The sequence below is a fragment of the Chanodichthys erythropterus genome, chromosome 15 (assembly GCF_024489055.1).
Source record: "Chanodichthys erythropterus isolate Z2021 chromosome 15, ASM2448905v1, whole genome shotgun sequence".
Classification (NCBI taxonomy): Eukaryota; Metazoa; Chordata; class Actinopteri; order Cypriniformes; family Xenocyprididae; genus Chanodichthys; species Chanodichthys erythropterus.
The window spans coordinates 12,187,475-12,204,572 of NC_090235.1; the positions used below are offsets into that span (position 1 = coordinate 12,187,475).

The following is a 17,098-nucleotide window of genomic DNA, read 5'->3' on the forward strand; positions in this document are numbered from 1 at the left end:
TATGGGTGAATTATTATTTTTTATGATGATTTTGATTCAATATTAAAAAAAAAAAAAAAAGATTTTTTTTTTTCTTTTTTTTTTTTAAGTGATCTACATCTCAAGTGAGTTTTAGAGCAAAAGAGCGAGTTTGTGAAGGTCATCATGAGATTCGGTGCACAAGAAGCCCAGTGAAAGTGAACGGGACAGCAGAAGCACACAGTTGTGTAACAGTCATCCATCAGCTCAGCTCTCTGCCCGCCAGCAGGTTCACATTTAGACATCAGCTACTGAACATGATGTAAGGAAACCACATAACTGGAGCTATAAAACTACACTCATCCACACAGAACAACTTATGCTCATGCACCAGCAACTGTCAACATCATGTGCACCAGCAAGGAACCACTAACATTTCATATCCATGTCAGACATGTCTTCAAACCCTTCAGTGTATCCTACAGCTCCTGATGGAAACTAATGCATCCAGAACATCTAAGAAGCATGCTATGAATCAAAATACCGCAGCGGTTACGTGACAAGTCAGCTGCTAATATCAAACCAATAATGAAACAGAAGTGCAGATGCTGGAGCAATCAGATGTAAAGGATGACAACGCACAGAACATCAAGCATAAGATCAAACGAGCCGCCGCAGCGCAAATGCAACATTGTAACGTGTTAAACACACTCACCCTGACGTCAGCGCGTGCTGGTGATTGTGTTTATGTGTTTATTTCTCTCTGTCAGAGCTGTTGTTGTTGTTGTTGTTGTGCTGTTGCTGCTCTGCTCGGGTTCTGCACTTCAGCCGCTGTTTTAATGCGCCTTTAAAGGCGAAATCTCTCTGACAGACGCGAGCCGCTTCCGCCGACGGATATGGATCTTATTTTGCATATGTGGGTGTGGTTTACAATTTAAAGGTAACGACATCAGCGTCCACCTGACTGCTTGCCACTAGTGCCCTAGACAGATAGACAAGATGAAGGTGTAGTATGGACTTATTTAAACGCCTGTGCAAAAGATATAGTGCACTTTATATAATACAACAGGGCTAAAATTTCTGCAAAATATGCAAATATTGCATTATGAGAATAGATAGATAGCAGTTTTTTTTATTTACACTGAAATTGAAATTAAAATAATACTTAAAAATTAAATAATAACATGATTAAAAACTACAATAAAAATAATATAATAAAATTGGCAAAAAGTTATTAAAAATTTAAAATGAAAACTGAAAATATAAAAAACTAAATTAAAATATTAATATTTTATATAAATAATTGTAAAAATGCTGAAATGAAATAAAATATAAATATTAGAGCAAAAACGAAAATTAGAAATTTTGCAATGGCGACTCACTGAAATAAGTTTAAGATGAAGCACTAAATTATTAACTGGAAATAAATTAAAACTAAAATTGAATCTAAACAGTAACATTTAAAATTAATCATATAACAATCATAAAAGCACAAAGCAAAATGACTAAAAAAATGTAAATATAAACTAAATATTAAGATTTTATATAACTAATTAAAAATATCAACTATAACAGTATATAAATAATACTAATTAACATTTTACATAACATTTATTATATTATTCTACTCACTAATATGCGTGTTTTGTCAAACAGAGTAGAATACTGAATAATTATGATGATCAGTATAATGCTTTCAATAAAACTGTCTTGATTTCTTCTTACGGGCATGTGGGAATCACATGACCTGTGTGTGCGTGCATGTGTGTGCATGTGCCACCCCATCAGGTGAGAACTGCTGTGGCCTTTCAATCAAACACAGGATGTGATGACATCTCAAAATGATCAATATCATTCCACTGAGAATAACAAGAGTTCAATATGTATGTTAGTATGTTCATATTGTGAGTATTCAGACCCCTTCAATGTTGTAATCTTATTCTAAAATGCTTTGTATTTGTCATTATGTCTTATTTATAGATTGATGTAAATGAAAAGTATTTAGCATTAGATAGATAGGATGTATTGATCTGTGAATATATAATTATGTTAGATGAAGATGATTTTAAACTGATATTGATATGAGAATGCATGGAGTCAGGATCAGCGTGAGGTTAAAGGTCGCAGCGGTGGGGCATGTGCTCTCTGACTCAGTGCTGACGGTGTTGGGTATAATACATCCATAAGAATAACAAGCAGTGGGAAATCTCACAAAACACTTCCTGTCTGAGTGTATCGCTAGCTGAATCACGCCATCCCCGGGCCTGTGTGTCTGAGCGTTGAGAACAGCACGTCACTGCCTCTCGCAGCACGTTCTCAAGCCTGTTATGACCTCTGACAGGAGATAACATATACATGAACGTATCAGTCAGCAAACAAACCTCCTGTTTAAATTCACCGTCTCCTAAAGGTCTGGAAGCTACTTCTGATCATGATTGTGTGCGTTTCACACGCTCAAGTCAACAAGAAACTGATGAAACCTGAACACACAGGAAAATTATTTATATATTTGATAAAACTAAAATCCACAGTACTGCTGGGCCTCACATGCATATGAGGTGCCTTATTTGAACACTATATATATATAAAACAGGCTATGACCGCTTCACCAAATGGTTCTGTGTATCACTACACAACACCCTTAGCAACCACTCTTAGCAACGTACACTGTTTGTTCTCAATTGATATTGTTCATTGAAGCTTACTGTATTATGCAGAAGAGTATTGTGAGAAAGAGATTGAGTGAGTGAGTTTATTACCTGCATTCAGATTTATCATTTCCCTTCAGGTGTTCATAATAATAAATCTGTTTAAATGTCCGATGCATTATCCTGTCCTTTTAACAGTTAAAGGGGTTTTCCCGTGACTGACAGCGCTAGTCAAAGCATTTGTCAGTTGCGTCTTGTTCCGTGTTCACAACAATTCAGTCTTTTCAATGTAAAAGTCTTCGCTACTGACTGACACACTCATAAAGACAGTCTTTGCCGCCATCTAATGGCGTAATAATGTAACTTGTGTTGCTGTTCACGGTCAGGGTCTATTTTTTTCCCGGCGGAAGGAAAGCTTTAGTAAGAGTTTACTTCATGAAAGTTGCATTGATACATATATTTTTTGGCTTTAATATTTGTATTGTGTGGTAACTGTTTTATAAAAGCAATAAGGTACTCGAGGTTAGTGCGGTATCATGAATAAGTCACAGCTGAAGGGGTTGCAGGCATCCACTTCGCGTCGCTCTTCAGCCATGACTTATTCATGATCCAGCACATCTTCAAGTACCTTACTGCTTACATACAGTATATACACTCTAAATGTTCTGGGTTAAAAACAGCCCAAGTTGGGTTAAATATGGACGAACCCAGCGGTTGGGTTAAATGTTTGCCTAATCTGCTGGGTAGTTTTATTTAAAGGTCCCGTTTTTCGTGTTTTTTTGAAGCTTTGATTGTGTTTATAGTGTGCAATATAACACGTGTTCATGTTTCGTGCGTAAAAAAACAGTATTTTTCACATCATTTACATCTGTATACCGCTGTTTCCACTGTCATAAAAACGGGCTGATGACTTCCTTGTTCTATGAAGTCCTTCCTTCAGAAATACGTAACGAGGTCTGATTGTGCCAGCGGTTCCTGTGTTGTGATTCGACAGCAGTTTAGTGCATCTTGCCCGGAAAAGTCACGCCTCTTACCATAAGTCGGAGATGCATGCGCTCGTTTACATATTGTAAACATGTCTTTAATTTTACCCTATCAATTTGAGCTGGAATCAGACCCGGTGATTGGACTGCGGGATGAAAATAACAGCGTTTTGATGACATGGCGACAAACACACTCTACAAACGCAACTCTTGTGTATTCCTGTGGGCGGAGGTTAGTCAAAAAACTGTTTTTAAGAATTAAAGAAGGAAGTAGAGGGATGTAGTCCAAACTGGCCATTCGATGTAGGCGACTTCTGTTAAATAAAATATCTCGCTTGGCATTGAACTTTGAGCTTTAAAATTTTACAGATTTTATTTACACTCTAACAACATTACACACTAACTAAAGTTTGAAACATGGGATCATGAAGAACGGGACCTTTAACTAAACTATTGATTAAAAATTATTATATGTCTGGCTTAAAATGAACCCAAAATAGGATGGAAATTTAAAATAAGACATATGATTACTAGAGGCAACAGTAATAATCAAAAGGTGAACATTTATTAATAAGCAATTTAAAACTTATTAATACATGTTCATTTATTAAACATATTAATAAATGTTAATTTCCAACATATTTTGGGTTCATTTTAAGTGAACAATATAGTAATTTTTAAACAATAGTTGGGTAAAATAAAACTACCCAGCAGGTTGGTTAAACATTTAACCCAACCACTGAGTTAAAACAACCCAATTGCTGGGTTTGTCCATATTTAACCCATTTTTTAGAGTCTATATATATATGTGTATATATATATTTATACAACAGTTCTTTCTGGTTCTCGAATCTGATTGGCTGAGAGCCATGTGACATTCTAGTAATAACAGCACTCCTACCTTCTGTATGACTCCACTTGAAGTGACTGTCATGGCAGATGAGCAAATCCACTGCACTTTTTACAAATACTACACTTGTTGTACCGCGAACTGTAGTTTTAAGAGATTTTAGGTGATAATGTTGTTGTTTAGACCTGAAATATGTGTCTCGTATTTAATCATAGCACCTATTTTACAATTTGTTTAGACATTTTTGGAGATGCGAGCTCCAGACCCTCAGCGGCCGTTCAGTGCTCGAGTACCCGCCGAGAACAGCTTCATCTCGGCCAGTGCTTCGGAGATTCGCCGCTGGCTTTTATAGTGGTTAAACGCGAGATTTAATTCATTTTGGGTACATAAAATGTGCAATCTTTGGTCTTATTAATCTATTACTTGTTCCTTAGTAAATCAAATTGGGCTTATATTTGATCATGTTCATTACTGGAACACATCATTGTGACATTTAGATCTTTAGTCTTTATAAGAAGTTTAGCTATTTCTCAATTTAACCCTAAATCACCTGCTCTGTTAAACCCAGCTGTGTTTATTAATACTTCCAAAAAGTTCAGACCATTACTTTTTCTCAGGTCATGACATGTGAAGCTGAGCCTCAGTTTCGTCCCTAGGGTTATTTGTTGTTTTTATTGTCCGAGTGTGAAGAATAAATCAAGCTGTTTTAATAAGGGAGATGTCGTGCAGGCATGACTCTTTCAGCGCTGGAGGGCTGATGAATGTCTGGGAGGAAGACGGGTCATCCAACAGCAGCACACAAACAGGCCCGCGTGTTCCGCTCCGCTCTCTGGGATCTCGGCCTCAGCGCAGACTACACACCGCCGCGACAGGAAGACATTGTGTTGATAAACTCTGAGAGGCAGAGAGCAGTCGATCTGCTGTGGTGGGAGAGCGGGGGCTCGCGTCCTGGCCGAGCTCCAGACCGCTATTGTTCATCCGTGTGAAGTGTGTGATTATCTGGAGTCTCCGTTTCTCTTCCTTCACTTTCATAACCGGCGGAACCATTAAAGGGGCTCGAGGAGGACGCGGGGCTCGACCAATCACGGCACGTTTGTTTCCGCGGGCCACGGCACTCGCTGAATCTCCATATCCACCTTATTTTTAATATTGTAATACTGTAGTATTTATTATAAATGATTCATCCATGCACATAATTATTATTATTTTTTTAAATTAATGTGCCTTCTTAAAGGGATAGTTCACCCAAAAATGAAAATTTGATGTTTATCTGTTTACCCCCAGGGCATCCAAGATGTAATTGTTTCTTCAGTAGAACACAAATGATGATTTTTAACTTCAATCGTTGCGCTCTGTCAGCCTTATAATGCATGTCAGTGGGAACTCCATCTATAAGAGTCAAAAAACATGCACAGACAAATCCAAATTAAACCCTGCGGCTCGTGACGACACATTGATGTCCTAAGATACGAAACGATCGGTTTGTGTGAGAAACCCAACAGTATTTATATAATTTTTACCTCTAAAACACCACTATGTCCAACTGCCTTGAGCATCCGGTTAGTGAGGTCAGAAAACGAATTCTGATGACGGAAGTGATGTCTCGCGCTTTGCTTCAATGAGTACGAGACATCACTTCCGTTGTCAGAGCGAGTTCAGACCTCACTAACCGGATGCGCAGGGCAGTTGGACAAAAATCTCACACAAACTGATCGTTTCGTGTCTTAGGACATTAATGTGTCGTCACGAACCGCAGGGTTTAATTTGGATTTGTCTGTGCATTTTTTTTACTCTTATAGATGGAATTCCCATTTCCATGCATCATGCAATGGTTGGAGATAAAAATCATAATTTGTGTTCTACTGAAGAAACAATTACATCTTGGATGCCCGGGTAAGCAGATAAACATCAAATTTTCATTTTTGGGTGAACTATCCCTTTAATCAAAATAACTCCCCCTCCCTCTTGGAACAACATTTCTTCTCTGGTGACGGGGGTGGGGCAACCTGTCACTCACATGAGATCCACCAATAGCAAACCACAAACATCCAAACAACCAATCAATTTCCTATGGGCAAAATCAAGCCCCACCCTACATTTATTCTTGTTTGAGAAGCAGTTTTACTCAGATTTGTCACAATAGACTAGCGCAACTTCTGTTTCATGCCAACTTTAACAAAAGGGGCACAACCATTTGTATCTTGAATGTGTAATGCTTCCTGTTTCATAAGAAATTGAGTTTAGGGGAATTCCCCCAACAAACTGTAAACAGATATTGGAAGCAAAAAACATACCCAATATAAGCTAAGCTAGCAGGCTAATCGGGTAGATGTATGCTATGCTAGGACATAAGCTAGCTAGCTAACCAAACCTGTACTGTATGACTGTTTATCTTCTGTTGACATCTGCCATATTTAAATGCATGTGAATGAGATTCAAGAGCAGCTGCAAAAGGGAAGATTTATTTATTTATTTATTTTTGTGTGAATAAAGATTAAAATTGAGTTTTCTCAAATAAAAGCTATTGTACAGCGAACAGCACTAGCAGTGTTAGATGACGGATGAACTCAGCTGGACTGTATTTTTCCAGGTCTACTCTACATTAGCTCTGATTGACTTTACCTTTTCATTAGTTGTTAATTGTTCTCTTGAAACTGTGTTAAGACAAAACTCTTGTTTATTCTGTTCACATGGTCTGCTTTAAGCTCCTTCTGATTCCTTTCCAAGAAAAAACAAGAACAAAGCGTTTTGTCCTCTGAGCGTGTCTTTGCTAAACTTAAAGTAAATCTGCGGCATTATTTTAACCTTATTAAAAAGGCTCAGTATGAGATCAGGAGAACAAAACACAACACAAATAATCAAAATAAAAGAAAAAAACTACTTCACAAATAATATATAAACAAACAGGTTTATGAGGGGGATTTTTAAATAGCCTACTTAAATGTTTATGTAACGCTTAAACAACAGTAGTCTACTCTCATGAAAACAGGGCTGAATTCAGAGTACGAGCATACTACTCTGATATGGCAGAAATTGTAAGAGAAGGAATTCAGTTCAGCTCAAGTTTCAGTTTCAGCTCAAAGTACCCCACAGATCATTTATTATAGCTTGTTAAATTTGCCCCTATTTGGGTGTGAGAAAAAACACTGCATTTTTGTGTGTGTCCCTTTAAATTCAAATGAGCTGCTGCTCCCGCGCCCTTTCCAGAAGAGGGTGGAGCTTTAACAGCTCAACAACAACAAAGCTGGAGAATCTCACGCAGCCAAAATGAGGATTGTCAGTAACGGTGTTCAGCCTTACATTGTTCAAACCGGAGTCGACACTGATGGAGAGACTCAGGAAGAAGTTACAACTTTCAAACGTTTCTGAATGGTTAGTGGATAAATTGATGTAGTTGCTGTGGAGTTGATTCAATTCATCCACCAGCATGTGCCGTCATGTTCATCTTTTGTGTTGAATTGATCCTCCGGCGTAAAATGACGGCATGACAACAACACTCTACTACAACAACTGAATTGTTGTGAAAACGGAACAAGACGCAACTGACAAATGCTTTGACTAGCGCTGTCAGTCATGGGAAAACCCCTTTAACTGTTAAAAGGACAGGATAATGCATCGGACATTTAAACAGATTTATTATTATGAACACCTGAAGGAAAATGATAAATGTAGGTAATAAACTCACTCACTCGATCTTTCTCACAATACTTTTCTACATAATAAAGTAAGCTTCAATGAACAATATCAATTGAGAACAAAGAGTTTACGTTGCTAAGAGTGTTGTGTAGTGATACACAGAAGCGGGTGAAGCACAGCTATTGACCAATCAGAATCAAGGACAGGAACTAACCATTTTATAAAAGAAAATATCTCCTTTGCAGATTGCTGTAACTTTGCAGATGTTGTTTATGATCAAACAACAACATTAACACACTAACTAAAGTTAAAAAAGTGAAATCATAATCTACCACCCCTTTAAACACAATCACGCTTAACATTTGGCATTAACAAAGTCAAATATGCCCTGCGTTCCAATGTCCATACTATCCATCCTAGTATGTGAGATTAAAATAAGTGTGTCCCAAAGCATAGTATGTTGAAAAGAGTATGCCAAAAGTCCCCGGATGGTCTACTATTTCCGGTAGATTTTCGAAGTGTGGATCCGTGCCATAGACAGTAAAAGAAATGGACACAGCGACCCCATTGGAACTCAATTGAGTCAAGTGAAGCCCATTTTTAGCGAGTTTTAGCACTTCCGTTTCTGACGCGCAGACTCAAACTAAGCTTGATGACGTCAGCAACCTGTCTGACAGATGTAAATCTTCTAGTAGCTGTGCGTACAAACTGCCATCGTTAATCTTGCAGAGACGGCGAGCTTGAGCGGGGAGTTCTTTGGCGTGAGTGAGCAGGGGTAAGTATTCTGATTAATTATTTTGTATAGTATTTTAAAATGTAACGCCAGTACGCCATATTAAGATAATCTCCCCGATTGCCTGCGAGCTTCTCCTCCTGTCTGTACGGTAATTTCTCTACTGTGCGATAGAGAGTCGAGTGGTTATGACGCAATCGTTAGCCTATTTTCACAAAAAGGTAATGAATTTAGAAATTTTAGAAGGTAATGGAGCCCTTTATACATTGTCGTGTATCTTTGGAAATAAATAATGGACAAATGGAGTCTTTAAACACCTCAGATGTAAAGTTATTCGCTGTCAAAGTGATGCCTATTGAATGGGAGTCAATGGGATGCTAACGCAAGTGAAGTTCTGCTACAAGATGGCGGCACGCGGCCGACTTCAACTTCCGGTCGACTTCCTTGGGCACTGATCCGTGCACACTATAGAGGCTAATATTGCCCGCAACCCATTGCGCATTGGACGAGGATTCAGTTCAGAACTACAAACTCGAGTAAAAAGTGTTAAAGAACTACAAAACATGGCGGATATACGCGATCGACGCTGAGAGATTTGAGTGACTAATAATCAGTTTAACCTGATAGAAAATATATAATGTTACCCGTGTTATTTTTCATCTGCAATTACCAATGTGGACTTTTATAAAGATCCGAATGGCCATTAACTTTTAAATGCATTATGCATTAAAATGAGGAGAGTTCTCCACATGAAAGACCCGCGACTGCAGATCAATGTGCTGTATTTCTCTCCGATACGGTAGGAAATTAACTAAATGAAATGTGGAGGATGTAAGATGATTGACAGGGCAGTTTACGGTGACAGGATGCGACAGAGAGAAAAGACGCGATTGTATGACGTGTTAGTATGTCCCAAAGCTTGTCTACTCTTTTGCTACACACTCAAAGGTAAGTACTTTTTGTTCACAGAAAGAGTACATACTTTTAGGGCGTAGTATATGTCATTAAATCAGATGAGCTGCACCACCATGACATCAGTTGATCTGAAAGAGTAAACTTTAGTAGAAGACTCTTCATGAAATCAAGCATTTGCACAGACTGCCTCAGTAACAGTAATGCTGATTTGGTTTTGCTGTGGTTGTTTCTGCTCCACAGTGTCCAGTGTGACCAGTTTGGCCTGTTTCCATCACAATGGATTGGAATGGGTGAGGCTGATCCTGCATCAGAGGGGACGGCAGGTTTATTTTAGATGTGTCAGAATGTCTTATTCCTCTGGTAATCCTCAAGATGCTGTGTGAATGTCACAGAGGATTCTGTCTCTAAATACCCGTCCTCTCCAGTCGTCCTCTGCGGGAGTTCGCTAAACCAAACTTCAGTCTAAAAACAACCACAGACAATCTTCAGTGGGCCCATTATGAAATCAAAATTGAATTTTTTTTAAATGGAATATTGCAGTATTTATTATAAAAGATTTATTATTGCACATCATAATTGTTTTAAATTCATGTTTCTCATAATCTTGAATCAGAATATCTTCTTCTCCCTCTTGCAGCAACATCTCTTCTCTGATGATGAGGGCGGGGCAACCTGTCACTCACATGAGATCCACCAATAACAAACCACAACCATCCAATCAATTCCCCACAGACAAAATCAAGCCCCGCCCTACATTTGTTCTTGTTTGAGAAGCGTTTCTCTCATATATACATCACAATAGAGAAGAAAAGACTAGCGCAACTTCTGTTTCATGACAAATTTAAATGGAAATACAGCAGCAATCAGTTTAAAGCAACAAATTATTCAGCTGCATGAAAACAAAAATCATTTCTTCACGTCAACTCTAACTTTGACTGATGCTTCTAGGAATAAATGAGCTTATGCACACTTTATTAGTGTTGAAAACCGCTGTGCATTTTATGAACTGTGATTGATGAAAGACAGGTTGTATTTGCACTAAGCTTTTCTTTTCTGCTATAACTTGACAAATTAGTTATTATGGAACAAATGACCATCTGCATAATTGCTGTAAACAGAGAATATGATTTATGAGGCATTCAGCATGTGCAAAAACGTTTTACCAAACATAAAAAATTACCAGATACTAAATCCGCATCAGTCTGGCCTGTAGATCTGAGGTTTGAAACAGAAAGACTAATGTGTCTCATATTTATTATGTTTAAAAAAGATAATTTCATGTTTAAAATGACAGAAGAACATTTTGTATATTCAAATGTTCTGAGAAAGTGTGGTTTGTGCAAAGGCAAATATGTTAGTGAGTGAAAACATTTGTTTTACAGGTCACCTGTGCAGAGCGTTAAACCAGTTTAACCAGAACTAGAAATATCAGAAGTACTAGTAGAGATTCAAAGACTCACCTGTGACACAGTGACACACAAACACTGTCTGAACACATTCAACAAAGACAGGCTTTTTACAGTAAAATAATATACTTCCTGGTAACACTTTACAATAACATCCCATTAGTTAACATTAGTTGATGCATTAACTAACAATGAGCAATGTATTTGTTTTATTAATCTTTGTTAACATTAGACTGTAATGTAAACAGTTCATGTTGGCTCAGGTCTATTAAATAACAGATAAACTTTGATTTTGATAATGTATTAGTAAACGCTGAAAGTGAACATCAGTGAATACTAACACCTAAAGGTTGTGTGTGTTTACTGTGTTTGACTTCAACATGATCTGAGCTGCTTCCCTGAGGTCATGTGATCACTGGCAACTAACATGTTTGGATCCACAGGATTGTGATTCAGTTCCCGCAATGAGGTGGATTTGAGATTAAGTACAGCAGAAGTCAGCACAAACATTTTCAAGTTCCCTTAAAACTGTTGACGTGTGATTCAAGCGTTGAGCTCAGACCTGCTGTTTCTGTTCCTGTGGTGTGCAGAGATCAAAAGTGCTGAGAGACACACACCTCATGTGTGTGTGGAGATGCTGAGGTGAGCGTCAGCAGGTGGATCTGAAGGAAGAAGCGGAACCCAGAAAGAGCTTCACGTCCCGTCCTGAGCTCTCCTGACTGGAGGCAGCTCTGCCACATTACAAAAACATCTTCATTATGACAGTAAAAGAGAAAATTATGACCCACTAAATCATAGGTATGACATAAAAGTTGAAATTATGACATGCAACATAATGAGATAAAAGTAGAAATGAGATGCTAAGTATTCATTTTGATTAAATCACTATCATAAGTCATAATTTCGACTGTCAATTTCGACTTAATAATTTCGATTTTTTATGTTTTAAATGAATTTTTAAATTATAATTTTGACTTTTCATCTCATAATGACTTAGTCATAATATCACTTGTCATAATTTACTTTTTATTGTCATAATTTACATAACTGACTGTCATAATTAAGTCAGCATTTCTACTTTCTAAGTCATAATTTTGACTTCTCATCTCAAATATGACTCATAATTTCAACTTTTTATGATATAATTTCAAATTTGTGTTATCAACTTTTTAAGTCAGATATGATGACTCAAATATGATGTATGTCATAAGTTTGACTTTTTATGTCAGAATTTCAACTTTTTGTCATAATTGGCTTTTTAAGATAAGTTTGACTCATCTCTTAGTATGTCATCATTTCAAATTTTGCTAATAATTTTGACTTTTTATGTCATAATCGACTTTTTAAGTAAAAAAATTGACTTTTCATCTTAAATATGATATAGTATGTCATAAATGGTACTTTTTGGCATAGTTTTGACCATCTCATAAATGACTTAGTGAGTCAGAGTTTTTCATTTTCATCACAATTATGATATAGTATGTCATAATTGAGTTTTTAAGTCAGAATTTCTACTTTCTAAGTCCTGATTTCAACTTCTCATCTCATAATTCTGACTTATTAGGACATATTTTGTTTCAACTTATGTCATAATTGACTTTTTAAGTCAAAATTTTGACTTTTCATCTCAAATATGATGTCATAAGTTTGACTTTTTATGTGATAATTTCGACATTTTGTCATAATTGCCTTTTTAATATGTCATTTTGACACAATCTCATAAATATGACTTAATATGTCATAATTTAGAATTTTTGTCATAATATTAAATTTTTGCCATAACCAAGTCATAATTTCGACTTTTTATTTCATAATTGACTTGTGGGTTATAATCGCAACTTTTTCATAATGGACTTTTTTAAGATAATTGATAAGACTTAGTATGTCATAATTTTGAATTTTTATGTCATAATTTCGACTTTTCATAAATATGACTTGTGTCGTAACTTTGAATTTTTATATCATAATTTTGATTTACCAAAGCATGATTTGTGCTGCGCGTTGTACATCAGCGCTACACACTGAACTCCAGACTGAACCGTGTTAGCAATGTTTCATGATGTCTGCGGCTCACGTTACGAGTCTCTCACAGCTAATGTCTGTCTGAAGATGTGCGTGTGAAGGTATCTGAACAGAAATATCAGCTGTGCTGAATCCCGACTCATAAAACAGATAAATGAATCCCGACTCATAAATGAGCTTAAAACACTAACACAAAACCTTATATACACGTTGTAACTATAGAAACAATAAATAAAAGAGTTGACTTTAAAAACAACACGTTTGAAATCAAAACAAAAACAACTAGTATTTAAAAAGGCGACAGATAAATAGCATGTTTATTAGTGATATTCGTACATTATTTGATATCAGTTATTTATATTGTTTACAAATCCACCTCGTTTGCCTTTATCCATAAATCATTTTGAAGGAAGTGATGCCCTCTTGTGGTACATTTTACTGTTACAGTCAAACAGATGGAGACAAATATTCAAACTACAAAACATCATTAAAAAAAAACTTTAATGAAAACTAAAACTAAAAACATTTACAAAATATTCTTACGTAAAAAAAAAAACACATTTATGTCCACATGTGTATTTGAGTTTTTATTTATTTTTTACAGTAGAAATGTTTTATATATTCTCCTGTAAAAAAACTGAATGTTGTTTTTTTTTAAATAGGAGAATAAACCATTTCTGTACTGACAGACACTGGTCTCATTTGTTTCGACAGATATCCTACTTTAAACAGATCATAAAAAGTAGTTTATCTTGAGTCGTAAGTAAGAGTGGTTTCAGGCTGTGCAGGTTTCTGGTCTCAGTGTGGTCTTCACACATAAACACATGATCCAACACCTCCATTAAATCAAGTGTGGAGCAAAATACACAGCTCCGTGTAGGGTATGAGAGTTGATCATGTGACCTCGTAAAACTGACATTAAAACACCAGCGGCTCGGGCCACGTCACTTCCCTCTATACCTGGAATGTATGTGAATGTCTGTCTGATGACAGATGTTCTTGAAGAGCGGGAAGAATATGTCAGAGGAACATTTTAATGCTCAAAGGTTTCTCTCTCTGGTTCTCAGTTAATATTTCTCTTTTACTTTGGGAGAAAGTGACAACAGAAGAGTATAAAAAATAATGTGGACAGCATAGTTTGGATTTGGACAAATGTGATGAGAAATATTCGAGCTCGCATTTAGATGTAATTCCCTCATATATCTCTCATATTTCCAACACCAAATGCTGGTTTTAAAATCAATTAAATTGTTGAGGTAACATTCAAATAAGAAATATGATGTCAGCCTAAATCTTCATTTTTAGTTGACTTAGCTGATTTTAAAGCTTGTTGTGTCTCATTTTAAATCATTTTAAGTCATCCAAACCTCGCTGGATAAGAACCACTGATCTAGAGCAAAGTCCCTTTAAAGGTGCAGTAAGTGATTTCTGAGAAACACTGTTAAAATATGAAATCAACCCAAACAAACACAATCCTCCCTTCATTGCTCCACCCCAAAATGCATGAAGATACAATGCAAGAGTGTATGTCTCTTTATCATAGCTGAAGCGAAGCTAAATAATGCTTTACATAAAATAAAGCAAAGATGACAAACAAATGACAAGAAAGAACAAAAAATTACACTCAAGAGTGTCTACAAGCAAGAGTTGGTTGTTAGTCAGCAGCAGCTCCGGACAAACAATGAAACTCAAAAGTGTCCTGTTACTACAGCTAACATTACAACAACTGCATATCTTGGTTCTGTGAAACAACAAAACCAGTGTCACTCACATATGGAGCAGAAACAACACAACCTCGCCATCTGTTTTCAGGCCTCCCGCTTAGGTCTCTTCAGTGCTGGAAAGCTTTCCTATTATTAACTCACATCCTAAAGCTCTTGCTTGATTATAACCCTTCTTTTCCAGTGATATTCCTCTGAGCTTTTCTCTTTTGTAATGTCTCTTTCTTTGCCATCTCTGTTTCTACAGTCTTTCTTCAAATCTCCATCTTGCTCACTCTCTCTCCTCCCCCATCATGAGTGGACACACCCCCTACCACTGATTGATTCACTCTCTCTCCTCCCCCATCATGAGTGGACACACCCCCTACCACTGATTGATTCACTCTCTCTCCTCCCCCATCATGAGTGGACACGCCCCTTACCGCTGATTGATTCACTCTCTCTCCTCCCCCATCATGAGTGGACACACCCCCTACCGCTGACTGATTCACTCTTTCTCCTCCCCCATCATGAGTGGACACACCCCCTACCGCTGTTTGATTCTCTTTCTCCTCCCCCATCATGAGTGGACACGCTCCCTACCGCTGATTGATTCACTCTCTCTTCCCCCATCATGTGTGGACACGCCCCCTACCGCTGTTTGATTCACTCTCTCTCCTCCCCCATCATGAGTGGACACGCCCCCTACCGCTGTTTGATTCACTCTCTCTCCTCCCCCATCATGAGTGGACACGCCCCCTACCGCTGTTTGATTCACTCTCTCTCCTCCCCCATCATGAGTGGACACGCCCCCTACCGCTGTTTGATTCACTCTCTCTCCTCCCCCATCATGAGTGGACACACCCCCTACCGCTGTTTGATTCACTCTCTCTCCTCCCCCATCATGAGTGGACACACCCCCTACCGCTGTTTGATTCACTCTCTCTCCTCCCCCATCATGAGTGGACACGCCCCCTACCGCTGATTGATTCACTCTCTCTCCTCCCCCATCATGAGTGGACACGCCCCCTACCGCTGATTGATTCACTCTTTCTCCTCCCCCATCATGAGTGGACACACCCCCTACCGCTGTTTGATTCACTCTCTCTCCTCCCCCATCATGAGTGGACACGCCCCCTACCGCTGATTGATTCACTCTCTCCTCCCCCATCATGAGTGGACACGCCCCCTACCGCTGATTGATTCACTCTTTCTCCTCCCCCATCATGAGTGGACACACCCCCTACCGCTGTTTGATTCACTCTCCCCTGTTTGATTCACTCTCTCTCCTCCCCCATCATGAGTGGACACGCCCCCTACCGCTGATTGATTCACTCTTTCTCCTCCCCCATCATGAGTGGACACACCCCCTACCGCTGTTTGATTCACTCTCCCCTGTTTGATTCACTCTCTCTCCTCCCCCATCATGAGTGGACACACCCCCTACCGTTGATTGATTCACTCTCTCTCATCCCCAATCAAGAGTGGACACACCCCCTACCGCTGTTTGATTCACTCTTTCTCCTCCATCATGAGTGGACACACCCCCTACCGCTGATTGATTCACTGTCTCTCCTCCCCCATCATGAGTGGACACACACCCTACTGCCAATTGGCTCACTCTCTCTCCTCCCCGATTGTGTGGACACGCCCCCTACCGCTGATTGTTTCACTCTCTCTCCTCCCCCATCATGACTGGACACGCCCCCTACTGCTGATTTGCTACCAGTGTGCTTTGGTGCTCGGTCCGATTTACTTTCAACAAAGTTTCTCATAAATCACTTACTGCACCTTTAAGGCAAGCAATTTCATTCGGCAGCCATCTTTGAAACGCCTCTCAGGCAGTTGTTTCAGTCATGTGAGTGCAGCTCCTCTCTGAATGGGGAAACTTCAAATTCTCCAAAGATGTTCACCAATCTTGTGATTAAATTTTTATATTTGAAATCACCAATGAAATCTGACAACTGTTTTGTTTCTAAACGTTCAAATCATGACAAACAAATTGCATTTTCAGGTGATTGGCTGTTTGATTTAGAAGGCGGGACTTATTCCGCAATTTTACGCGTTGCACTTTCTCCCATTCATAGTAATATGGATGCTCCTCCCCTCCCTCTTGCAGCGACATCTCTTCTCTGATGATGTGTTTACTGGCGTGAGGGCGGGGCAGCCTGTCACTCACATGAGATCCACCAATAGCAAACCACAACCATCCAATCAATTCCCCATGGACAAAATCAAGCCCTGCTC

General features: G+C 38.4%; 1 protein-coding gene across 1 annotated transcript in view; it reads right to left on the reverse strand.

Moving 5' to 3' along the window:
* The window catches only part of LOC137037951 (solute carrier family 45 member 4), a 60,625-nt gene extending 59,781 nt beyond the window's left edge, over nt 1-844 (reverse strand). The window contains exon 1 of the mRNA XM_067412395.1: nt 674-844. The gene's annotated coding sequence lies outside the window, so the exon portion shown is untranslated. The remainder of the gene's footprint in view (nt 1-673) is intronic.
* Nucleotides 845-17,098: the final 16,254 nt, after the last annotated feature.